This window comes from Schistocerca cancellata, chromosome 1 (assembly GCF_023864275.1).
Source record: "Schistocerca cancellata isolate TAMUIC-IGC-003103 chromosome 1, iqSchCanc2.1, whole genome shotgun sequence".
Classification (NCBI taxonomy): domain Eukaryota; kingdom Metazoa; phylum Arthropoda; class Insecta; order Orthoptera; family Acrididae; genus Schistocerca; species Schistocerca cancellata.
Window position 1 is genome coordinate 304,411,984 of NC_064626.1, and position 26,398 is coordinate 304,438,381.

Below are 26,398 nucleotides of genomic sequence, written 5' to 3' on the forward strand. Positions count from 1 at the left end.
TTTCTCAAACCTCTTACTCCGTTGTGCAGTACTTACCGCTCGTGCATTAAGCGGCTGCGCCGGCCGAGGTGGCCGAGCGGTTCTAGGCGCTACAGTTTGGAACTGCGCGACCGCTACGGTCGCAGGTTCGAATTCTGCCTCGGACATGGATGTGTGTTATGTCCTTAGGTTAGTTAGGTTTAAGTAGTTCTAGTGGGCTGATGACCTCAGATGTTAAGTCCCATAGTGCTCAGAGCCATTTGATTAAGCGGCTGCATTGAGACAGAATGCCGGCCGTTGTGGCGACGCGGTTGTAGGCGCTTCAGTCCGCTTCGTCTCTCATAATATGCTGTACTTTTTGTTTAAAGAAAACTGTTTACATTTAAATGTGAAATTCATTTGCCCGTTGCTTTTTATCAGCTTTTATCAAACGTGACGTCCGTCCTGCGCAAGGTATTCTCATAGCCAACTCTTCGTCTGAAATGAACGACAATGCATACTGTATTTTTTTGCCGGCCGTTGTGGCCGAGCGGTTCTAGGCGCTTCTGTCTGGAACCGCGCGACCGCTACAGTCGCAGGTTCGAATCCTGCCTTGGGCATGGATTTGTGTGATGTCCTTAGGTTAGTTAGGCTTAAGTAGTTAAGACCCAGACCTCAGATGTTAAGTCCCATAGTGCTCAGAGCCATTTGAACCATTTTGTTGAGACGGAGTGAGTGACGAGCAAACGGCGCGCGCTACGTTTAAAAACTGTACGTTCAGGAGGTCGTAACTGCATACTATCACAATTATGATCCAAACTATCGTAAAGGATCGATTTCCGGGGCTGGTACCTTGAAAGTGTACTTATTTCGCCTTAAAATATGGAGTAAAGTTGGAGGCGTTTCCTGGTCAGTCTACTTTCCTGTTTTCTCCAGTAGTCTTTACTTTTGGACTGTTGAAACCGCCGTCCTAGTTACAGTGAGCGCCGGTGTCGGCAGACGAGGGCTGCAGCGCCGCGGCGTGGGAGGAGGCGGAGAGGCGGGCAGAAGGCGGGTCGTGACGCGCCGCGGCGCGGAGGTGCGTGTTGCAACCAGCAGCCGCGCTCTGCCTGACCCTGCCTGCCACTTGCCGCTTGCCATCTGAGCTCTCTCCTCCAGACGCACACGTGTTTAAGGCGCTCGCAGTAATAACCCTGCTCACCCGAACTCCCATAGCCTACATAAAGACTGCCGGTTCTCTGTTTACGATTGTTAGGACGCACCACGAGAAATCTTAAAACACTTACCTTGGTAATGGGCAGAAATACTGGTTTTAATGAGAGACCAGTGCAGCAAGCAGGTTCAACTGGATGTAGCATAGAGAGAGAATGTTAAGCCAGTTTAGTACCGCCTCCCGACAGATCGAATGTCCTCAACTATGCACGCCAACGCCGGCCAACATGCGTTGCCGCGCCCGCTTAGGTGGTGTGGCGGTGGCGTTAACGACGGTATTAGGCTGATATTCCGAGTGTCGGCGTGTCTTTAGCGGTGACGGGGTGAGGTCGCATGTACACAACTGGCCATTAAAATTGCTACACCAAGAAGAAATGCAGATGATAAACGGGTATTCATTGGACAAATATATTACACTAGAACTCACATTTGATTATATTTTCAAGCAATTTGAGTGCATAGATCCTGAGAAATCAGTACCAAGAACAACACCCTCTGGCCTTAATAACGGCCTTGATACGCCTGGGCATTGAGTGAAATAGAGTTATGATGCCGTGAACAGGTACAGCTGCCCACGCAGCTTCAACACGATACCACAGTTCATCAAGAGTAGTGACTGGCGTATTGTGACGAGCCAGTTGCTCGGCCACCATTGACCAGATGTTTGCCATTGGGGAGAGATCTGAAGAATGTGTTGGCCAGGGCAGCAGTCGAACATTTTCTGTATCCAGAAAGTCCCCTACAGGACCTGCAACATGCAGTCGTGCATTATCCTGCTGAAATGTAGGGTTTCGCAGGGATCGAATGAAGGGTAGAGCCACGGGTCGTAACACATCTGAAATGTAACGTCCACTGTTCAATGCGCCGTCAATGCGAACAAGAGGTGACCGAGACGTGTATAACCAATGGCACCGCATACCATCACGCCAGGTGATAAGCCCGTATGGCGATGACGAATACACGCTTCCAATGTGCGTTCACCGCGATGACGCCAAACATGGATGCGACCATCATGATGCTGTAAACAGAACATGGATTCATCCGAAAAAATGACGTTTTGCCATTCGTCCACCCAGGTTCGTTGTTGAGAACTCCATCGCAGGCGCTCCTGTCTGTGATGCAGCGTCAAGGGTAACTGCAGCCATGGTCTCCGAGCTGATACCCCATGCTGCTCCATACGTCGTCGAACTGTTCGTGCAGATGGTTGTTGTCTTGTAAACGTCCCCATCTGTTGACTCAGGGATCGAGACGTGGCTGCACGATCCGTTGCAGCCATGCGGATAAGATGCCTGTCATCTCGACTGCTAGTGATACGAGGCCGTTGGGATCCAGCACGGCCTTGCGTTTTACGCTCCTTAACCCACCGATTCCATATTCTGCTAACAGTCATTGGATCTCGTCCAACGCGAGCAGCAATGTCGCGATACGATATACCGCAATCGCGATAGGCTACAATCCGACCTTTATCAAAGTCGGAAACGTGATGGTACGCATTTCTCCTCCTTACACGAGGCATCACAACAACATTCCACCAGGCAACGCCGGTCAACTGCTGTTTGTGTATGAGGAATCGGTTGGAAACTTTCCTCATGTCAGTACGTTGTAGGTGTCGCCACCGGCGCCAACCTTGTGTGAATGCTCTGAAAAGCTACTCATTTGCATATCACAGCATCTTCTTCCTGTCAGTTAAATTTCGCGTCTGTAGCACGTCACCTTCGTGGTGTAGCAATTTTAATGGCCAGTAGTGTATGCAAACTGCGTAGTGTCGTCTTTGACTGGAGTTGCCACGAGTCTCTCAGACGTCGTGGCCAAGTTCTGCAGACTTCTGCTTTCAGGGTGCTAATCTACTCTCTAGAGTAGTCGACTTCGTTTGACAATTTACGTGTAACGACTGAGGGCTCAGGCAGCGAAGCAATTCCGAGTCGCGCAGAGTGCACTCGCCGTTTCTGTCTGCAGCATGTTGGTTGTTTAGGGTCGGCACAGGTTTTGTAACGAATCTAAGCACGCTGGAGAAAACACTCGGCTGCACTCACAAAGGTGAGCGTCGCTTCTCTTCGATGCATCGGCGTCTTAATAGAATAACTAAAGGTTAATGCTGTAGCCGAGCCAAATTCTACTAGATAGAATGATTCTTGATTTTTTCATTGTTGTTTCTTAAAGAAAAATCATCACTCGTATTATCATAATTTCTGTTGCAAGTGATCATAAACCTTTATAATTACATGTAATCAATGTACTGCACAGTCACTAGCTTTTACGTTACCTTTTACGCTAATGAAGAGAAGGAAAGATTTATAATACAGCTTTGTGAGCTAAGCTTTTATTTAGCTTTAGTAGTTTTATTTTAAGTGCTTTTAACATTCCCGCTATAGAACTAGAATCCCTTTAATACTTTAATGTTTTCAGCTAATGCCTTACAGGCTTTTGGTTAATCACATGCTGTTTAGAAGAGATATATCAAAATGAAATCGCTTTTCTTCTAGGGTAATTACTCTGTTTTCAACTGTTTGATTTAGTGTCATGATTGCTTTGTTCCCTGTTTCCCTGACTAATTTTTAGAGTTCAAACGGCTCTGAGCACTATGGGACTTAACTTCTGAGGTCATCAGTCCCCTAGAACGTAGAACTACTTAAACCTAACTAACCTAAGGACATCACACGCATCCATGCCCGAGGCAGTATTCGAACCTGCGACCGTAGCGGTCGCGTGGTTCCAGACTGTAGCGCCTAGAACCGCTCGGTCACGCCGGTGGGCTATTGTTTAGAGTTGTATTATCGAACTGCACGTTATTGTCATTGAGTGGAGGCGAAGGCGGTCTTGGCTTCCAAACTGTTGTGGTGAAAGTATTTATACTTTTCAGTTACAATACCATGCAAGAATCCAAATTAACATCTTTTCTGTTAAGCTTATTGATTTCATGTTTTCAACACAGTTTGGTCAACTTTGCTTAGCTTGGGGAAATCATTTAAGTTTAAAGACCTATGCTATTATCTGGCCGGCCGCTGTGGCTGAGTGGTTCTAGGCGCTTCAGTCTGGAACCGCGCGACCGCTACGGTCGCAGGTTCGAATCCTGGCTCGGGTATGGAGGTGTGTGATGTCCTTAGGTTGGTTTAAGTAGTTCTAGGGGACTGATGACCTCAGAATTTAAGTCCCGTAGTGCTCAGAGCCATTTTTTGCTATTATCTGTGAACTTTACTAAACTGAAAGCTGAATAAAGGCTTGAGAAACTCGTTTCAAATTAAAGTTTTGTGGTCTGGTTCCTCCTGCTCAACCGGATCCTCGCTAGCTGTTGTCAAAAATGACACATCTCTCTAACTTGCAATTTTCTAAACCAACAAGCTCCTCAAGATTACAGCACTCTAGTGGTTGTTGACATAACTCAATCAGCAAGATGAAGAAGCCATCAGTTGCCATTGAGTTAGTGCTGTGAAGTGAAACACGTTTTGTCACTATTTATTATTGCTTCGAATACTGAGAGCTACCACCAATCGCATAATTTATTATTACATACACGTGTAATAGGAATAATCTCCAGATGTTTCTACATCCAGAGATAATTTAACTGGTTGTATCTGGGATGCAGGAACAGAAACAGATAAAAGCAGCACTTCACAATTTTGACAGCTGCGCCATTTAAAACAGCTGTTGAAAATTAAGGGCCGCGTGGAGTGGCCGCGTGGTTTGAGGCGCTATGTCACGGACTGCGCGGAATCCTGCCGGAGGTTCGAGTCCTCCCCCGGACATGGATGTGTTTGTTGTACTTAGCATAAGCTTGTTTAAGTAGTGTGTAAGTCTAGGGTCCAATGACCTCAACAGTTTGGTCCCATAGGAATTCAAACACATTTGAACATTTGAATGGCCGAGCGGTTCTAGGCCTTGCAGTCTGGAACCGCGCGGCCGCTGCGATCGCAGGTTCGAATCCTGCCTCGCGCATGGATGTGTGTGATGTCCCTAGGTTAGTTAGGTTTAATTAGGTCTAATTTCTAGGGGACTGTTGACCACAGAAGTTAAGTCCCATAGTGCTCAGAGCCATTTGAACCATTTTGAACATTTGAAAATTAAGTAAGAGGAATGGAAGATCAAAGAAAATATGAAGCACGGAAAATAACAAAAAACCACGAAGAAAGCAGCGGATCCGTCTGAGACAAAACGTACCAATTATAAGGGAGAACTTCAATTTTCATCATATGAATCTGAATCAGAGGTAGACTTGACCAAATTGTGTGATTATAGTGAATTAGATTATAATAACGCTGATTCGCAAAAGAAACTTTGTTTGATGTGTGACGAATTAGAAAACCACATAAGTATGGTACAGATGGGTGTCCTGCTAGATCTGGAGCCATTCAGAATGCATTGGATGGGATGGGGCAGTTGTCATAATTATTTATGTGATAATTTACTCGAACAGTACATGTCTGAGGCTCTGACTGAATACTTCAACGCACGACTTAACACTATATTTCTATTGTTTACATTGATACATTCTATTTTTAGATTAAGCCTAATTTTAGTTATTTAGCACGAAACACAAAATTAAGATGCAAGAAGAACTACATGATGCAGAAAATTAAACAGAGAGCTGGCACAACAATTGCCTTAGCGCTGTTGCGTATCGAGTCGAAGAGTGCTTGGAAGGCAGATACGGGTGCGTTACTCCATGCTGCTCCAAATCTATGCCGTCAATCGTAGTAGCGGGAGAGTGGAAGCATACCAGTCTCTCAAAACTCCTCTCCAGGTATCTTCATACGTGAGAGATTTTCAGAAAATGCTGGCGAGGTAACAGTCTGATTGTATCGAAGTAGGTCAGGACAGCACGGGCAACACGGCGTGTTGCGTTATCATGTTGAAAGATAGCGTCACGGAGACCTCGAAGATAGGACACAGCCACCGGAATTAACACTTCACAGACTTAATGCCAGCCATTCGAATAATCGGCTTTGCAAACCAGAGATGATCGTAAGAGTCATTGGCACTCTATTCCGCCAGACCGGGTGCTGGTCGTGTATGGAAATGATTAACGCTATCTGACAATGTCTGTTCTCCCCGGAGTCTCCAGACGCGGATACATTTCTCGTGATGCCGTGTGCTAAACAGGGACTCGTCCGAAAAGACGAAGTGGTACCATTCCTGTGTCGATGAGGACATCTCCCCGCTGCTGCGCCAAAGGAAGCTCCACCATAGTCGCCGTGCAGACAATCTATGATACTCCAGACGCCATAGTGCTGTCCATATGGACAGTTGACTTACTGCAAATAGGCTCATTTCCTGACTCAAGGCTCGTTTCTTTTTAACATGTTTCTTGTAAGTAGGATTCTGCACCTAAAGGACGAATCTAAAACTTCTTCCCCAGGTACAGTCGCCAGAAAACTAATTTCCGGACACTTTATGTCTTTCGACATGGAAATTGGTGGAGAGCAGAGGATGATAAATTTGTTGAAGGGAGTAAATGTTTCAACAATCACGTATCAATTCCCGCAATTCTGCTACTGCGAAAGCTGTTCTATGGGCAGGTGATCTGCCTTCAAGAATGACTTGTTTTGTGTGATATCCTATCCCCTTTTTACGTATTTTTATTCACTTGCTCCAGAAGAATTGTGTAGTTTTGCTACTTGAAGGGTAACGGATAAGAAATTTTTTGTATGCCTGGAACACTGACAATATTTTTTCGGGCACATGAAGTCGACTTCATCTTGTTAGATACAGGGCCACCATCTTCCCCATGATCTCTGACATCTCTATCATGTCGGCGGAAAGTGGTGGACTGTAATTAATGCACTGTAATTAATCGTCTCTCATAAAACGCTATACTTCTTGTTTCAAGAAAACAATTTACAATTAAATGTGAAATTCATTTGCCCGTTGCTTTTTATCAGCTTTTATGAAACGTGACGTCCGTCCTGCGCAAGGCACTCTCATAGCCAACTGTTCGTCTGATATGAACGGCAATGCATACTGTAATTTGTTGATATTTTATTCGCGGCTGCAATCTCTGACTTCCTTCACGCGAATCACCACCAGAGAAGTTTGGCTGCGTTTGTATTCTATTGTCCATTCCTAAATATTGAAAATGCAGCCTCCTCGTAAACCTTCACCATCTGGATAAATCTATGCCGGCAAAAAACGGTGAGACTTTGCACCGTCATAATATTCCAGTTTGGCCACCAGAAGGGTAGCTCGGTAGCTCTGTGAGTACGTGTCACGGTAAAGGTCTGTGGTTGAAACGCTAGGAATTTTCTACACCTACCGCTTCTTTTCATTCCGGGAATGATTTATTAATGAGAAAAACACCAAGCGGTACTGGTAGTACGTAATCCACGTTAAACTTTAGGTGTCTCTAGAACTGACTGGACAAGTCACTTCGGAGATCCGAGGAAGGGAAGGACTTAGCGAAACCCTGTGGTGTTTAAACAAATCTGTGAGTTGATGGCAGTTTCACTTAAATATCACTTGAAGGAAACACACAAGTCACTAGTGCTTCCGTTCCCTTTATCTAAAACATCTGTTATATGTTCAGTAGAGACGCAGATTTTGGCGCACAATACAAGCTTCTGGATGGCTGTGTTTAGACAAATAGTGGACACCGTCAAATACTGCAAGTAAATAAAGCTGCATGTGAAATGCAGCCAGAGTCGAACATCAAACACAGAACATTTATCCATGATGAATGAAGGTTTCCAGAAATAATTGCAAGCAGTCGCCTTGTGTAATGCTTCAGTTTTTATTTATCATGGCCTAGAGATTCATCGTCAGATGGTACACATTTTTAATGAATGTTCGGAGCATTGTGGGAAAGACAGAAAAACCATCGAAATTGGTGAGAATTAATTAAGTCACGAGATCAACTCAAAGGCATTACTTACAGTTGTTAATAACTGTAAGTAAACCAGTCCTGGACAATTCGAGCTGTGTGGTCAGGAGCCCTATCGTCTTGGAAAATAGCATCATCATTACTGAACAAACATTGTACAATGGTATGGCTTTGGTGAGTCAGAATGATCACATGGTCGTTGGCAGTAATGCACCTTGCAGAATAACCATGAGGCCCATGGAATAAAACGATGGCTGGCCGGAGTAGCCGAGCGGTTATAGGCGCTTCAGTCTGGAACCGCGCGACCGCTACGGTCGCAGGTTCGAATCCTGCTTCGGGCATGGATGTGTGTGATGTCCTTAGGTTAGTTAGGTTTAAGTAGTTCTAAGTTCTAGGGGATTGATGACCTCAGAAGTTAAGTCCCATAGTGCTCAGGGCCAATAAAACGATGTGACTGTTCAAATCATCACCGAAACCCGCCATGGTTCACTTTACCGACAAATTCGGCCAGAAGTTGGAAACAGTGAGTGAAATGAGATCCACTCATCCAAATGGCTTTCTTCCACTGCTCCAAAGTTCAGGTTCAAAAAATGGCTCTGAACACTATGGGACTTAACTTCCGAGGTCATCAGTCCCCTAGAACTTAGAACTACTTAAACCTAACTAACCTAAGGACATCACACACATCCATGTCCGAGGCAGGATTCGAAACTGCGACCGTCGCGGTCGTCCGGTTCCAGACTGTAGCGCCAAAGTTCAGGTTTCAAGGTTCAGATACCACGTTTTCCTGTTACAAACATTTCGAATTCTAGCTCGCCAGCAATTAATTCCCTACTTATGGAGTTTCCGTCTTGTTGTTTTGCTGCTCACACGGTTCGCGAATGCGATATTCAGTTCTGCAGCGACTTTTGCAGCTGACGGAATTTTTCTTCACAATCCTCTTCAATGATGGTCAGTCACGATCAGTCAATACACATTTTCGTCTGCGTTGCTACTTAGCAGATGATGTCTCTCCCCTTTCCCTGTATGCGTTACAAATCTTCGATACTGTGCCTTTTGAAAAACAACATTTGGTCTAACTTTGTTACGGAAGCACCCACCGCAAGAGCACCAACAATTTGTTCACGTCTGAAGTCACTTAGCTCCGGCATAACGCACTCACAACCACACAGAATGCCGTTCTGATTACGGCTGACACGTGCGACGCAATGAGAGCGTTGCACAGCTGCCGTTCGTGAGCAAACGTAACAGCGCAACACGCAGGTTTGGCTAGCGTATGTGTACGTTCACGGCGTTTCCAACCCCGCCATGTGCAGCAGCATTATATCCAAAAACTAACACACAAGCACGCCGAGATTGTGCACTGAGTTTTCTGGGTGCTCAGGAGGCAGGGCGAGTCGGCAGTGAAATCCTGGCGGCGCTGCGGCCATGGCGGGCGCTGATGGGTGCGTGGTCTGCGCTGCGGCCCCCACACGCGGCCCACGGCTAACCTCGCCAGCCTCTTGGCTTTACCTGCACTGTCTCAGCTTCTTCACCACACTACAAGCGTCTCTCCGCCGCTCGACACTCACTACCGAAACTTACGTTTTTTTGTTCCATTAAGTATCAAAGTGCAGAAATGTGGTACAAACTTGTACATGAATACTCTGCGGTTCACTCGTAAGTGCTTAACAAAGGATTTGTCGAACCACTTTCATACCATTTCTCCACCGTCCCACTCTACACAGAGGTGACAAATGTCATAGAATAGCTATATGCACATACACAGATGGCAGTAGCGTAGAGTACGCAAGATATGAAACAACAGTGCATTGGCAGATCTGTCATTTGTACTCAAGTGAATCGTGTGAAAAGGTTTCCGACGTGTTCTGGCCTCCCGAGCGGAAATTATAGACTTTCAGCGCGGAATGGTAGTTAGAGCCAGACGTATGCGACATTCCGTTTCGAAAATCGTTAAGAAATTCGGTATTCCGCGATCCATAAAGTCAAGAGAGCGCCGAGCGTAGCATGTTTCAGGCATTACCTCTCACCACGGACAATGCAATTGCCGACGGAGCTCACTTAACGACTGAGAGCAGCGGCGCTTGCGTAGCGTTGTCAGTGCTAACAGGTAAGCGACACTGCACCAAATAACCGCAGAAATCTATATGGGACGTACGACGAACGTTTCCGTTCGGACAATGCGGCGAGAGTAGAGAGTGCCGTGGATATGATGTATCCAGCAAATAATTTATTGCCGGCCGGTGAGACCGAGCGGTTCTAGGCGCTTCAGTCCGCACGACCGCTACGGTCGCAGGTTCGAATCCTGCTTCGGGCATGGATGTGTGTGATGTCCTTATGTTAGTTAGGTTTAAGTAGTTCTACGTTCTAGGGGACTGCTGACCTCAGATGTTATGTCCCATAGTGCTCAGAGCCATTTGAACCAAATAATTTATTGATGATATAGATTGCAAGTGCTACTCAGAGATGAAGAGGTTGGCAGAGGAGAGGAATTCTTGGTGGGCCGCGTAAATCCAGTCAAAAGACAAATGACAAAAAAATGTAAAATCAGATGTGATTGACAGACGACATCGCAAAATTTCAGGGCATTATCGTGAAATAGGGTGGACAGCGTCATGGATATGATACGCAAGTTGGATTGGCAAAACAAAGGCGTTTTTCGCTGCGGCGGGATCTTTTCACTAAATTTCAATCTCCACCGTACTGCGCCGAATGAAAATTGGTTATTTTGCTGCCTAGGTAACAGAGTTCCTTAACTTTACCTATTTCGTGACACCAATCCTGATGTTAAGTTCCTTCCTTTTCTCATTTCTGCTCCTTCTCACTACTTTCGTCTTCCTTCGATTTACTCTCTATCCATATTCCGTAAATATTAGACTACTTCTTTCATTCAGCAGATCATGTAATTCTTCTTCACTTTCACTCAGGACAGCAACGTCATCAGCGAGACGTATCACTGATATCCTTTCACCTTGAATTTTAATTCCACTCCTGAACCTTCCTTTATTTTCACCATTGCTTCTTCGCTGTACAGATTCAACAGTAGGGGGGAAACACTACATCCCTGCCTTACACCTTTTTAATCCGAGTATTTCGTTCTTGGTCGTCCACTCTTATCATTCCCTCTTGGCTCTTGTACATGTTGTACATTACCAGCCTCTCCTTATAGCTTACCCCTCTTCTCAGAATTTCGCACAGCTTGCATCATTTCACATTGTCGTACGCTTTCTCCAGCTCGACGAATTCTATGAACGTGCCTTGATTTTTCTTTAGTCTTTCTTCCAATACAGACCGCAACGTCAGAATCTCCTCTCTGGCGCCTTTACCTTCGCTGCAGACAGACAGCATCTAACACATGCTCAATTTCCTTTTCCATTTTTCTGTATGCTATTCTTGTCAGCAACTTGGATGCAGTGCTTTTAAGCTGATTGTGCGATAATCTTCCTCCCACTTGTCAGCTCTTGCAGTCTTCGGAATTTTGTGGATGACGTTTTTTCCGAAAGTCAGATGGTATGTCGCCAGGTTCATACATTTTATACACCAGTGTGAACAGTCGTTTTGTTGCCGCCTCCCCCAACAACTGTAAAAATTCTGATGCAGTGTTATCTATTCCTTTTGCCTTATTTGATCTTAAAAAGCCCTCCAAAGCCCTTTTGAATTCTGATTCTAATCCCCTATCTCTTCCAAATTTTATTTATTTATTTATTTATTTATTTATTTACACGTCAAGTTCCATAGGACCAAATTGAGGAGCAAATCTCGAAGGTCATGGAACGTGTCACTACATGAAATTGCAACATAAAATTCATAACAGATGAAAATAAAATATTTATGAATCCAAAAAAAGACAAGACATAAGTTTAAGTAAACGCAGTCAACAATATAACACAATAATCAGCTTAATTTTGCTAGGAACTCCTCAACATAATAGGAGGAGTGACCCGTGAGGAAACTCTTCAGTTTCGATTTGAGAGCGCGTGGATTACTGCTAAGATTTTTGAATTCTTGTGGTAGCTTATTAAAAATGGATGCTGCAGTATATTGCACACCTTTATGCACAATAGTTACGGAACCGATCCAAATGCAGACTGGATTTCTAACTAGCATAACTGAGTGAAAGCTGCTAATTCTTGGGATTAAGCTGATATTGTTAACAAGAAACGACAGTAAAGAATATATATACTAAAAGGCCAATTTCACAATATCCAGGCTCATGAACAGGGGTCGACAAGAGGTTCTCGAACTTACATCACTTATTGCCACAACTGCCCGTCTCTTAGCCAAAAATATCCTTTAAGAATGGGAAGAGTTACCCCAAAATATAAAACCATACAACAAAGCAAATGAAAATTAGAAAAGTGGACTAATTTGCATTTTGAACGATCATTTACTTCTGATACCGTTCGAGTAGTAAAAATGGCAGCATTAAGTCTCTGAGCAAGATCCTAAACGTGGGCTTTCCACAACAGTTTACTATCTATCTGAACACCTATAAATTTAAACTGTTAAGATTCACTAATCATACGCCCATTCTGTGAAATTAAAAAGGCCGAGTTTTGTTGAATTTTGTGTTAGAAACTGTAAAAACTGAGTCTTACTGTGATTTAGCGTTAGTTTATTTTCTACAAGCCATGAAATTATGTCATGAACTGCAGTATTTTAAACCAAGTCAATGTTGTACACAATATCCTGTACCACCAAAATAATGTCATTAGCAAACAGAAATGTTTTAGAGTTGCCCGTAATACTAGAGAGCATATCATTTATATAAATAAGGAACAGGCGTGGCCCCAATACTGATCCCTGGGGCACCCCCCACTTGACCATACCCCACAGAGACCCCACATCACAGCCATTCAACACTGTGAATAATGCCCTTCTGCTGTCTGTTGTTAAACCAAGAGGTGAACCAATTGTAAGCTACTCCGTGTATTCAAAAATGGTTCAAATGGCTCTGACCACTATGGGACTCAACATCTGAGGTCATAAGTCCCCTAGAACTTAGCACTACTTAAACCTTACTAACCTAAGGACATCACGCACATCCATGCCCGATGCAGGATTCGAACCTGCGACCGTAGCGGTCTGAAGCGCCTGACTGAAGCGCCTAGAACCGCTCGGCCACTGCGGCCGGCTCCGTGTACTCCATAACGGTCCAATTTCCGGAATAACATTTTGCGATCCACACAATCAAATGCCTCAGAAAAGAGATTGTAGCATTTTCAGTTGTTGAACGACTTCTAAAGCCGAACTGTAAGTTTGATAGCAAATTATGTGATATAAAATGATCAATTATCCTGTTACATGGAGAGGAGGTAGTGATTGATGGAAAGGGTACATTGAAGGTGTCTATGAGGGGGGAGATTTGTCTGAGGTGATAGAAGAAGAATTACATAATATGACATAATTCATGACATAATTTCATGGCTTGTAGAAAATAAACTAATGCTAAATCACAGTAAGACTCAGTTTTTACAGTTTCTAACACAAAATTCAACAAAACTCGGCCTTTTTAATGTCACAGAATGGGCGTACGATTAGTGAATCTTAATAGCTAAAATTTATAGGTGTTCAGATAGATAGTAAACTGTTGTGGAAAGCCCACGTTTAGGATCTTGCTCAAAGACTTAATGCTGCCATTTTTACTATTCGAACGGTATCCGAAGTAAATGATCGTTCGAAACGCAAATTAGTCCACTTTTCTAAATTTCATTTGCTTTGTTGCATGGTATTATATTTTGGGGTAACTCTTCCCATTCTCAAAGGATATTTAGAAGAATTACATACCAGGCCATTTCAATAACTTTAGCAAACACTGACGGCATAGAAATAGGTCTAAATCTGTCTACAGAGGCCTTTCTCCCTTTTTATAAAGCGGCTTTACTACTGAGTACTTGAATCGTTAGGGAAACTGACCAACCTTAAAGGAAAAATCACAGATATGGTTAAGTACAAAGCTAACATCTTCTGCTAGGCATCCCATCACATTCATGAGAGTCCTTAGTCTTCAGTGATTTAATTACTGACTCAATTATCCTCTTGTCTGTATCACAGAGGAGTATTTCAGACATCAATCTCGGAAAGGCATTTGCCAAGAGAGTTATATGGTTCCCTGTAGAAACTAATTTTTTTTTAAATCACCAGAAATGCTCAGAAAATTATTGTTAAATACTACTAAACCACAACTAATACCAGTACCAACAAAATTTCGCAAAATTGATTAGCTAAATCCAAATATTCAAGCGGCCACTGGAACACTCAACGAAGTTAAAACAGTGAATGAAAATTTTACTGAAATGTTTCACTAGAAACAATACGATACGTCAGCTGAAAACTAAAGCGAGAAATTTGCTAAACAACTTCAACGAACAGAAAACTCTAAAAAACACAGCGAGCGAACGTTTCCAATAGTTCATTAAATCGTTATTTAGCCACAAACAGCAAGAAACACCGTTGAAAACTATTAAATTTAATAACTGTATAACAGTGCACAAACAAGTTTTTCAGTATTTAACTTTATAACCGCTACATCTGCAACCGCACGCCGCGAAATGTAAACACACTACTGTGGGATGAGACTTGGATGAACGACGTAAGCACGCTCACGAATAACAGACCACTCGAGTCAATAACACAGAAGAAAGCACTGAGACTAATCGAATCTTGTTTCTTCTTCTATCACCTCAGACAAATCCCCCCCCCCCCCCCCCCCCCCCGTCTCATAGACACCAATGTACTCTTTCCATCAATCCGCTACCTCCTCTCCATGTAACAGTGGAATTACCGTTTCACTCTTAATGTTACCACCCTTCCTTTTAATTTCATCGAAGGTTGTTTTGACTTTCCTGTATGCTGAGTCAGTCCTTCAGACAATCATTTTTTCGATTTCTTCACATTTTTCATGCAGCCATTTCGTCTTAGCTTCGCTGCACTTCCTATTTATTTCATTCCTCAGTGACTTGTATTTCTGTGTTCGTGAGTTACCCGGAACATTTTTGTACTTCCTTCTTTCATTGATGAACTGAAGTATTTCTTCTTTTATCCATGGTTTCTTCGCAGTTCCCTTCTTTGTACTTAAATTTTTCTTTCCAACTTCTGTGATAGCCATTTCTAGAGATGTCCACTCCTCTTGAACTGTACTGCCTACTGAGCTATTCCTTATTGCTGTATTTATGCCCTTAGAGAACGTCTAGCGTATCTCGTCATTCCTTAGTACTCCCGTATCCCATTTCTTTATGTACTGGTTCTTCCTGACTAATCTCTTTCAGTCCACTCTTCATCATTACTACATTGTGATCTGAGTCGTCTGTTCTTGGGTACGCCTTATAATCCAGTATCCGATTTCTGAATCTCTGTCTGACAGCAATGTAATCTAACTGAAATCTTCCCTTATCACTCGGCCTTTACCAAGTATACCTCCTGCTGTTGTGAATCTTGAATAGAGTATTCGCTATTACCAGCAGACATTTATTACAGAACTCAATTAGTCTTTCTCCTCTCTCATTCATTGTCCCAAGCCCATATTTTCCTGTAACCGTACGTTACAACTGCATTCCAGTCCCCATGACTATTGGAGTGTCATCTCCCTTTACGTACTGTACTACCCTTTCAATATCTTCATATACTTTCTATGTATCTTCATCTTGAGCCTGCGACGTCGGCATGTGTACCTGAACTATCGTTGTCGGTGTTGGTTTGCTGTCGATTCTGGTAAGAACAACCCTATCAGTGAACTTTTCACACTAACACACTCTCTGCTCTACCTTCTTATTCGTAAAGAATCCTACTCCTTTTATACCATTTTCTGCTGCTGTTGATATTACTCTGTACTCATCTGACCAGAAATCCTTGTCTTCGTTCCATTTCACTTCACTGACGCCTACTATATCTAGACTGAGCCCTTGTATTTCCCTTTTCAGATTTTCTAGCTTCCCTAACACGTTCAAGCTACTGACATTCCACGCCGCGGCTAGTAGAACGTTATCCTTTCGTTGCTTAATCAATCTTTTTCTCATTGTCACCTCCCCCTTGGCAGTCCCCTCCAATCTGATAAGGATCCCATAAAGCACAGCAGTTCTTCAGCAGAGCACGGAAAAGCGTAGCTTAGCCAGTCTCTTTTGTAAGCGTGTTCCATCTTCTAACTGTTCTGCCGATAAAACGCAGTCCGGTTTTAAATTTAACGCATTCCTTTAAGTACTCATGTGGATGACCTCGCACAATTGCCATTTTTGGAACCATACAGATATTGTGCCTAAATTATTATGCAATTGATTTTGATCTTCTGATGACTTAACTTACTTATAACACTTCCTTGGGGAACGCCAGATATCACTTCTATTTTACTCGATGGCTTTCCGTTAATTATTACGATCTGTTGTCATGAATCTAGTCGCACAACTGAGACTACGCTCTACAGGTACGCGCCGGCCAAAGTGGCCGCGCGGTTCTGGCGCTGCAGTCTGGAACCGCGAGACCGCTACGGTCGCAGGTTCGAATCCTGTCTCGGGCATGGATGTGTGTGATGTCCTTAGGTTAGTTAGGTTTAACTAGTTCTAAGTTCTAGGGGACTAATGACCTCAGCAGTTGAGTCCCATAGTGCTCAGAGCCATTTGAACCATTTTTTACAGGCACACAATTTTATTATAAACCTCTTGTGAGTTACGTTATCAAAAGCCTTTTGGAAAGCTAGGAGTATGGACCCAATTTGAGATCCCCTGTCAGTAGCACTCATTACTTCATTAGAATAAAGACATAGTTGTGTATCACAAGATCCGTATTTTCTGACTCTGTGCCCTGTATGTCTACAAGTCGTTTTACTCGAAGTAATACATAATGTTCGCACAGTGTGTGTAATACAAGATCCTAATGCAAAACGACAACAGTAATATGGGTCTATAATTCATCGGTTTACTCCTACCTCCTTTCTTGAGTAATGCTGTGACCGGTACAACTTTCCAATCTTCAGGTATCTTTTGTTGGAGCGAGTGACTGAATAAGATTGATAAGTAAGGAGCTATTATACAAGTGTACTCTGAAAGGAAACTAACTGGTATACAATCTGGATTTGATGTCTTGCCTTTATCAAGTGATTTAAGCGGTTTTTCTACACAGAGGATATCTGCTTCTAAGTTACTCAGGCTGGTAGCACTTCTTGATTCGAATTCTGCAATACTTATATTGTCCTCTTTGGTTAAAGCATTTCGGAAAACTACATTTAATAACTTCATTTTAGTGGCGCTGTAATCGGTAACATTACATTCGCTATCGCGGAGTGGAGGTATTGATTGTGTCTTTCCATTGGTGTACTTTACATACGACCAGAATATTTCTGGATATTCTACCAGATTTCTAGACAGAGTTATGTTGTTGAAACTATTAAACGCATCTCACATTGAAGCTCGCTTTTGTAAAACTGTGTTAGTATTATTTCTTTCAAACTTGTAATACCGTGATATTTAAATGGCATTCAAAGTATAATATGAGAAATCTAAAATATTAGGCAGTTCTTAAAGAATGGATACCTCCTGTAAAAAAATAAGAAAAAATCATATCAGTATGTATTCGAAAATACTAAGATTCCGCTTTACTAGGCAGTTTTTCCTAACGCCTGACTTGCATGCCCACGCGGTCATTTTCTACACCGTGTATCCCAAAACCACTTGCAAATTTAATTCTCTTTTCTTTCTTCTACTCTATATACGCACAATAAGTTAAATTTAGGACTTACTACACCTTCTGGTGTTGCAGTTTTGAAACTCAGCAGTGCATGAAGAGTTTAGAGAGGCATTAAACTTTGTTTATCGTTTTATTATAAGTGGTAGACTCTATACAATCACTGTGACTCAAGTCGCGAAAAGTTGCTACAGAACAAAGTTACAGAGTTTGAACACGAAAACTGACCATGTACGGACGATCCACTCTGTCAACGTGAATGCCTGAAGACCGTGGCGCCACAATGCCTGTCTTTGTAGTGCCAGGTGGTCTGAGCTTCAAGCTCCCAACATATAACCGATCATCTTTAAACACTTTATCACAGGGTAAGCGTTCGTTCTGATTAGACAACTTTTGCTAATTATCGGTTCCTGCTCCCTGAGAGTGTCAGATCTACAGAAAAGAAATTTAAAAAATTACGAAGAGGGTCATGTAACGTCTGTAGTTTGTTCATCCACAAATGCAACACTCCTCCTACTCTTTTTGCACGGCCTGCACTCAACAGCGAACAGCGTCCGGAATGCTTTCTTAATGGTACCCTGTTTGCCCACTTGAGTTACAACGGAGTTGATTTGTTGCGAATCTTTGCTGCTAGCGTTGACGCATCTCGCCCATATGTGTGAAAATCGTGAAGTGAAATAGCAAATTACTTCAGCTTATCTAATTAAATACATGGGAGTTTCTCTGGCGGTACTCGGTACTCTGTTGGAAGTATGGCTCGTATATCTTTCACAGATAACGACTCAGTAATGTCCAGTTCCCACAGAAACTACACGTGGGAATAAATAAAGGTTAACAACGACTGTCTGTTCCTAACGTCGTCGCGCTCTTTGAAGGCAATGTACGTATTTCTTCTTCTCAGCATTCAGAGCAGAGTACACAGCTCTCTGCTTTTACACTGGTGTCAGTTTTAAATCCATGTATTTAACAATCAGTTACCTGTTTGTCTTCTACAGAATTATTGTCATAATGGCCTGGAATTTTTCCAATAGCTGCATCAGACGTGCTATGTGACCGATCAGAAATTGCTGATATCTAATAGATATGATGTAAATACGAACAGGACCTTAAAGGCCCCATAGGAATGTGGGTGATATGGACTGTTGCTTCCTTAAATTTTGAAAACCTTCAGTTTCTAGCGTGTTATCTGTTCTCCAGCCTGAAAAATATCGTATCAGTTCAGAAATGATTTGCACAAAATTAGCGTCATTCGTTGTATTCACAATATAATCTCCCCCGATCGTGTAACTTATCCCATAGTCCTCTAATTCTGAACACCGTTCTGTGCCTTCTAAAACTTAGAATCAGCTCGTACAGAAGGCAGGTAAACATAGCGATCACATCGTTTCATGATGTATGAGACGTCCCAATTCATTTGTGACACCAAAAATAAATCTCTAACTTTTAATCAGATGTATCTGTATCAAATATTATATACTATCATTGTACATGTTCCAAGGTAATACTTCCTATGTTTCACGTTTGACATATAAACGAGAAGACAGTACAATTATCCAGTTACGACCGAGTCGGACTGCCACTACAGCGTAGATACAGCAGTCGCCAGCAATGCTATAGCGATGGCGGAGAATGGCCAAGGCAGGAACACGGCACTGGAACTCATTACAACTAACAGACCTTACGCGAATATGATGCGCCCCACACAACATGCTTAAGCTAGCGCTTCCTCTGCGTTTGTGAAGAGTCCGAAGCAGTCACATGTTTGAAAAAGCGGATACCAGAGGAGATACTTTTGTAGCCACGAAGCTTCAGAACCGCTTTACAAGAATGGAATTTGTTGAATCGACAGCACAGATACAAGAAGTTGAATTCTTACTAACACTTCTGAGAAGATGAAACAGATTTTTTTTTATATTCTCGTCATTCATCAAACTGCCATTAGAGGGGCTTGCCTTGAAGAATGCCTTCAACCGTATCTGTCTGTTGTTTTCTGATGGACCATTCATCATGTTATCCTTCAAGCTTGGTGCATTCCCGCGATAACTGTTCATTCTTTGCTATACTGTAAAGCAGAGAGAGGGCCTATAAAGGACAGAAACATTGGTGCATACCGTGGAGGAGATTAATGTTAACGTCCTGTCGGCATCGAGGTCACGAGAGACGGAGCAGAAGCCCGGATTAGGGACGGATGTGGAAGGACATCGGCCGTGTCCTTGCAAAGGAAACATCTCGGCATTTTCCTGAAGCGGTTTATGGAAAACAAGGGACACCTAAATGGCCGGACGCGGGTTTGAACCGTCGTTCTCTCGAATGCGAATCCTGTGTGCTAATCACTGTGCCACCTCACATGATTTGCTGCATTCTGCTGTTGAAACACACACAATGAAAGAGCCCAGTTTCGTACTCACTCCACGCACAAGAGTCAATAATATTCTTCATGGCCGGGCATTGGACTCCAGTGAAATCCTTATTTATACGTTTTCAGGCAGTCACTTTAAATTAAAAATAAGCATATCATTTCGAAGTACCCTGCATTCAGCAATCAACGAAAGGAAGACTTTGACCGTAGGCTTGGCTGATGAGCAATGCGAACAGTTAGATGTTGCGATTCACTCACAACACACAAAGAAACTCACCGTACATACATAACTGAGCATTGTAACGATGCCAGCTTTGTAATCGATAGTACGTGGGTACATCTTTTCGGAAATACAGCAGCCTTCAATGCTGGAGAAAGTTTTGGCAATAGATGCTGCCATACTTAAGGTGAAATTTCTTTCCATTGTCCTTGAAGCAGCGTGAAGAGTTATTGCCGGACTTGAGCGAAGTAATCTGTCACACTACCCTAAAAAATCTACAGCAGAGCTCTTGTCGCGGCAGTCTAGTATATCCATACAGTTTTCTTCGAACACGGTAGCATAGTGAAGTGACCATATTATTTTCTAAAATACTTTCATCAACACCCGTGTTCATTTTTCCATCGAAGAAAGCTATTGGTCCGCACTCAAACTAGAAAGAGCATCCCCAGACCATCAAATCACCTCCACCATCGAATTTCACGGTGTTTACTACACATTTAAGTAAACAGCGCTTGCTACGCATCCGCCAGGTTCACACGGATCATCTGAATGTCACACAAAAAGAGATACGATCGATTTCTGGAAATGGACGCTTCAGAGTTCGGTCGTGTGTATCAGTTAATTTCTTAGGCCTGTCAGAATGGAGCGTCCCTGAAGTTCCCACTTCACAGAGACATTGCTAACGCTGAACATCGCTGGAGAGGCTGGAACCACATCTGCACGCACGTCACCTAATTCCCGTAAATTCCGCGGAGGGGGTGATGCGCTCTCACACCATTTTCATTCATATCGCAGATGTGTTCGACTGGGTTCAGATCTGGGAACTCAGTGGGCCAGCACATCAACTGGAACTCGTTACTGAGTTCTTCGAACCATCACACTCCTCGCCCTGTGACATGGCGCATTATCTTATTGAAAAATGCCACTGCCGTCGGGAAATATGATTGTCATGAAGGGGTGTACGTGGTCTGAAACCAGTGTACGATACTCCTTGGCCGTCATGGTGCCTTGCACGAGCACCACTGGGTCCATGGGTGCCCATGTGTGTGTTCTCCTGAGAAAAATGGAGCCGTCATCTCATCCGCATGATGAACAAGGTATCGGGATTCATCACACCATCAATGCTATGCCACTGTGCCAACGTCCAGTGCCGATGGTCACTTGCCCATTTTCAGTCAAAGTTGCCGATGTCGTGCTGTGAAAATTGGCACATGTAAGGGTCCATCGTTAGGAGTGTAGGGCGCACTGTGCATTCAGACTGTGCCCAGCACTAAAGTCTGATGTTAGTTCTGCCACAGTTCACCACCTATCCTGTTTTACCAGTCTGTCCAGCCTACGCAGTCCGACATCTACACTCCTGGAAATGGAAAAAAGAACACATTGACACCGGTGTGTCAGACCCACCATACTTGCTCCGGACACTGCGAGAGGGCTGTACAAGCAATTATCACACGCACGGCACAGCGGACACACCAGGAACCGCGGTGTTGGCCGTCGAATGGCGCTAGCTGCGCAGCATTTGTGCACCGCCGCCGTCAGTGTCAGCCAGTTTACCGTGGCATACGGAGCTCCATCGCAGTCTTTGACACTGGTAGCATGCCGCGACAGCGTGGACGTGAACCGTATGTGCAGTTGACGGACTTTGAGCGAGGGCGTATAGTGGGCATGCGGGAGGCCGGGTGGACGTACCGCCGAATTGCTCAACACGTGGGGCGTGAGGTCTCCACAGTACATCGATGTTGTCGCCAGTGGTCGGCGGAAGGTGCACGTGCCCGTCGACCTGGGACCGGACCGCAGCGACGCACGGATGCACGCCAAGACCGTAGGATCCTACGCAGTGCCGTAGGGGACCGCACCGAAACTTCCCAGCAAATTAGGGACACTGTTGCTCCTGGGGTATCGGCGAGGACCATTCGCAACCGTCTCCATGAAGCTGGGCTACGGTCCCGCACACCGTTAGGCCGTCTTCCGCTCACGCCCCAACATCGTGCAGCCCGCCTCCAGTGGTGTCGCGACAGGCGTGAATGGAGGGACGAATGGAGACGTGTCGTCTTCAGCGATGAGAGTCGCTTCTGCCTTGGTGCCAATGATGGTCGTATGCGTGTTTGGCGCCGTGCAGGTGAGCGCCACAATCAGGACTGCATACGACCGAGGCACACAGGGCCAACACCCGGCATCATGGTGTGGGGAGCGATCTCCTACACTGGCCGTACACCACTGGTGATCGTCGAGGGGACACTGAATAGTGCACGGTAGATCCAAACCGTCATCGAACCCATCGTTCTACCATTCCTAGACCGGCAAGGGAACTTGCTGTTCCAACAGGACAATGCACGTCCGCATGTATCCCGTGCCACCCAACGTGCTCTAGAAGGTGTAAGTCAACTACCCTGGCCAGCAAGATCTCCGGATCTGTCCCCCATTGAGCATTTTGGGACTGGATGAAGCGTCGTCTCACGCGGTCTGCACGTCCAGCACGAACGCTGGTCCAACTGAGGCGCCAGATGGAAATGGCATGGCAAGCCGTTCCACAGGACTACATCCAGCATCTCTACGATCGTCTCCATGGGAGAATAGCAGCCTGCATTGCTGCGAAAGGTGGATATACACTGTACTAGTGCCGACATTGTGCATGCTCTGTTGCCTGTGTCTATGTGCCTGTGGTTCTGTCAGTGTGATCATGTGATGTATCTGACCCCAGGAATGTGTCAATAAAGTTTCCCCTTCCTGGGACAATGAATTCACGGTGTTCTTATTTCAATTTCCAGGAGTGTATAATGAGGGGTGGCCGCCCAAACCCACTATGGGTTCATCTTAGTTTCCCCACGTGTTGAAAACACTGCCCACAGCAGCCCTTGAACGCCCGACAATTCGTGCTGTTTCTGAAATGCTCGTGCTGAGCCTCCAGGCCATGACAATCTGCCTTCGGTCAAACTAAGATAGATCATGCACCTTCTCCATTCTACGTATGGACACACTGATACAACAAGCACCGCCTGTATGTCTGCCTAACAGTCATTCTTCGCCAAGTGACGCTGCTATCGCCTGGACTGGTTTATATCGATAGCAAGTCGGTGGTCATGTAATCTGGCTGATCAGTGTATATGTTCCTGGTTTGCTAAACAATCAGGCAACATATCGCTCCTCAGCTAGACTGCTAATTCACTCGATCTTAATCCTCTAAAAAGTGTCTCGAACTATTTGGAGCAGTGGATAAAACAATCAACGTACGCATAATTTGGTAGCTCTGCAGGATCAATGAGTGGCTGCAACTGGATATGGCATACCAATAGGAACTTGTGAACTCTCTTCCTCGCCAAACTTAGGCCCTTATGAAAGCTGGAGGTGGTGATGTACGTGCGTAGCGTAATGTATCCTGGGGGGTGGCTAAATTTTGTTCAGTGCGCTTATACGCGGTCTTGTCATGCTACAGTCACAGACGGCAGGTGGCAGCACTAGCAGTGGAGGGTATATAAATTGTGTCGGCATGGATGCAGACAACAGTGTAGTAGTTGGCGTAATGCGGAAATGGGGCGATTACCTAACGTCGGCAGGGATGCGGACAACAGTGCAATGGTTGGCATAATACGGAAAAGGAGCGATTTGTTTGATGTCCAAATGGGCATGGTGATTGGCTTTCTGCCCAAGGGTGGAACCATTTTCAAAACGGCTGAGTTTGTAAACTGTAGGTGCGCCTCCGTGGTTCAAGTATACAGTTCATGACAAAACAGCAATATCGAAAACTAACGCTGATGCATCTCTGGTGTAACACGGGCCATAGATGACAGGGGTAATGGAAATGAGTGTTTGGCGTCATTGGCCAGGAGACCCCTTACGGGGCAGGTCCGGTCGCATTGGTGCAGGTCTTATTACATTCGACGCCACATTGGGCGACCTGCGCGCCGGATGGGGATGAAATGATGATGAAGACAACACAACCCCCAGTCCCTGAGCGAATAAATTCCTCGACCCAGATGGGAATCGAACCCGGGCCCGTCACGCTGACCATTCAGCTATCGGGGCGGACGATGACAGCTGCAGAGATGTGTACGAGCGAACAGACGTGCAGCTGCTGTGCTACTGACCTACAAGAACCAAGGGGCTAACAGCGTCTCCTCAACGACCGTTCATAGAACTTTGCTGTGTACGGGACTTCGCATCATACGCCTGGTTCATGTACCCATGCTGACAGCTGTTCATCACAACTAAGGCTGGAATTTGCACGCCAATGCAGCAACTGAAATTTCAAAATGGTTCAAATGGCTCTGAGCACTATGCGACTTAACTTCTGAGGTCATCAGTCGCCTAGAACTTAGAACTAATTAAACCTAACTAACCTAAGGACATCATACACATCCATGCCCGAGGCAGGATCGAACCTGCGACCGTAGCGGTCGCTCGGTTCCAGACTGTAGCGCCTAGAACCGCACGGCCACTCCGGCCGGCACTGAAATTTCACTTAGTGGCGATAGGTGGCCTTTTCAGATGACACATAGCCCTTGGCGAGAAGCGTCTAAAAGCAGACATCCTGCAACAATCACCAGAAGGGCGCAGGTGGGAGGAGGGAGTGTTATGGGCTGGGGAATGTTTTCGTGGGAATCCCTGGGTGATCCACACATTCTGGAAGATACAATGCATTGACATAAGTTTGCGTCTATCCTTGGGGCCATGATCACCCCAACATTCAGTTTGTTTTCCCTCGATGTGATGGCATCTACCAGCAGGACATTGCAACGTGTCAGACGGCTCTCAGTGTACGTGCGACATTCGAAGAGCATCAGGATGAATTTTCCGTCTCCCCTAGGCCCAGACTCCCCAGATTCAAATTCGCTCGAAGATCTGTAGGGTCACATTGACCGTGCTGTTCGCACCATGGATCCTCAACCCAGAAACTTGGCGCAGGTGACTACGGCACTGGACTCACCATGGCACCACTCCCCTATTGATACCTTCCAGGCCCATACTGACTCTTTCTGCATGTCCCGCAGCGACCCACGCTGCAAAACGTAGCTATTCAGGTTTTCGACAGGTGGTCATATTAGTGTGACTAAACAGCGTTTTTGTGAGTAGCATAAAAGGGCTGAGGTCATCATTAAATCATATTAATGCAAAGAGCAAATAGATTATAGACAATGCACGCGATATGTCATCTTAACCCTGTGGTGCATGAATTTCACTGCAGTGGACAACTTTTATTGGTCAATTCTCTGGCGTTTTCAATCAGTCATGAGGCTGAAAATGCATGCAGGACACAACACCAGTAGGGAGTGCCCACTGCAGTGAACTGTGTGCATTTGCAGCCTCAGAACTGATTGAAAATGCCAAAGAAACGACCATTAACAGCTGTCCACTGTAGTGGACGCTATGCGCCACATGGTTACCGAGATGAGCATCTACGTCTCCAAGGGACGAATATTTCATCATTTTTCTTCGCACATTAACGCTTGACAGACTTTCTGTCACGAAAAGATTAAGTCTCAGCTGTAAAACATCATGCTATTGGCGTTACATCCGATACCTTGTGCATGGAAAATTAATATAAGAGAGCTAGTCGCCGACAAAGCCACCTCCGATTGCTTTTGTTTCACGCTTGAAACGTGTTTCCTGTCGTGCGAGTCCCCTGCGTTACAGTCGCGTTCTGCAAGCTTCAGACGATGAGTTTCATTCAGTTCTTCCTTCTAACACAAGAATGCACGAAGCTGACACCGATTTTTATGCGCAAGGTGAATACCAAGTTGCAAGAACCATGAACTGAGGCGGCTAGACAATTACTGTACAGTATTGTTCGCGTACCGTGAAATAAACTTCTCCCAGAAAAAGTCAACTGCCACGAGAGAGCATTGTCTTCTAAGTGTACCCGGCATGGTAGAGGTAAACTTTTAAGTTGTATACAACTAAAATAAGAAATAAACCTATTAGTGGCGAGCTTAGAACCTGGTGTACGATTTCACTGTTGATTACGAAGGATGTATCAGCAATATATAAGAGATAAGGAAGATTCTGTGACAACCACGATCAACTACGCTATGCTAAGCTATCCAGTTCCCACATTCATGTAAGATCACGCATCCGTTGTGAAACAGATGTTTCCTTCCATTCTTTGTCTGTGTTAGCACATTCCAATATCGAGTTGTTGTCTTGCTCAACACCTTGTCGTGCAAGCTGG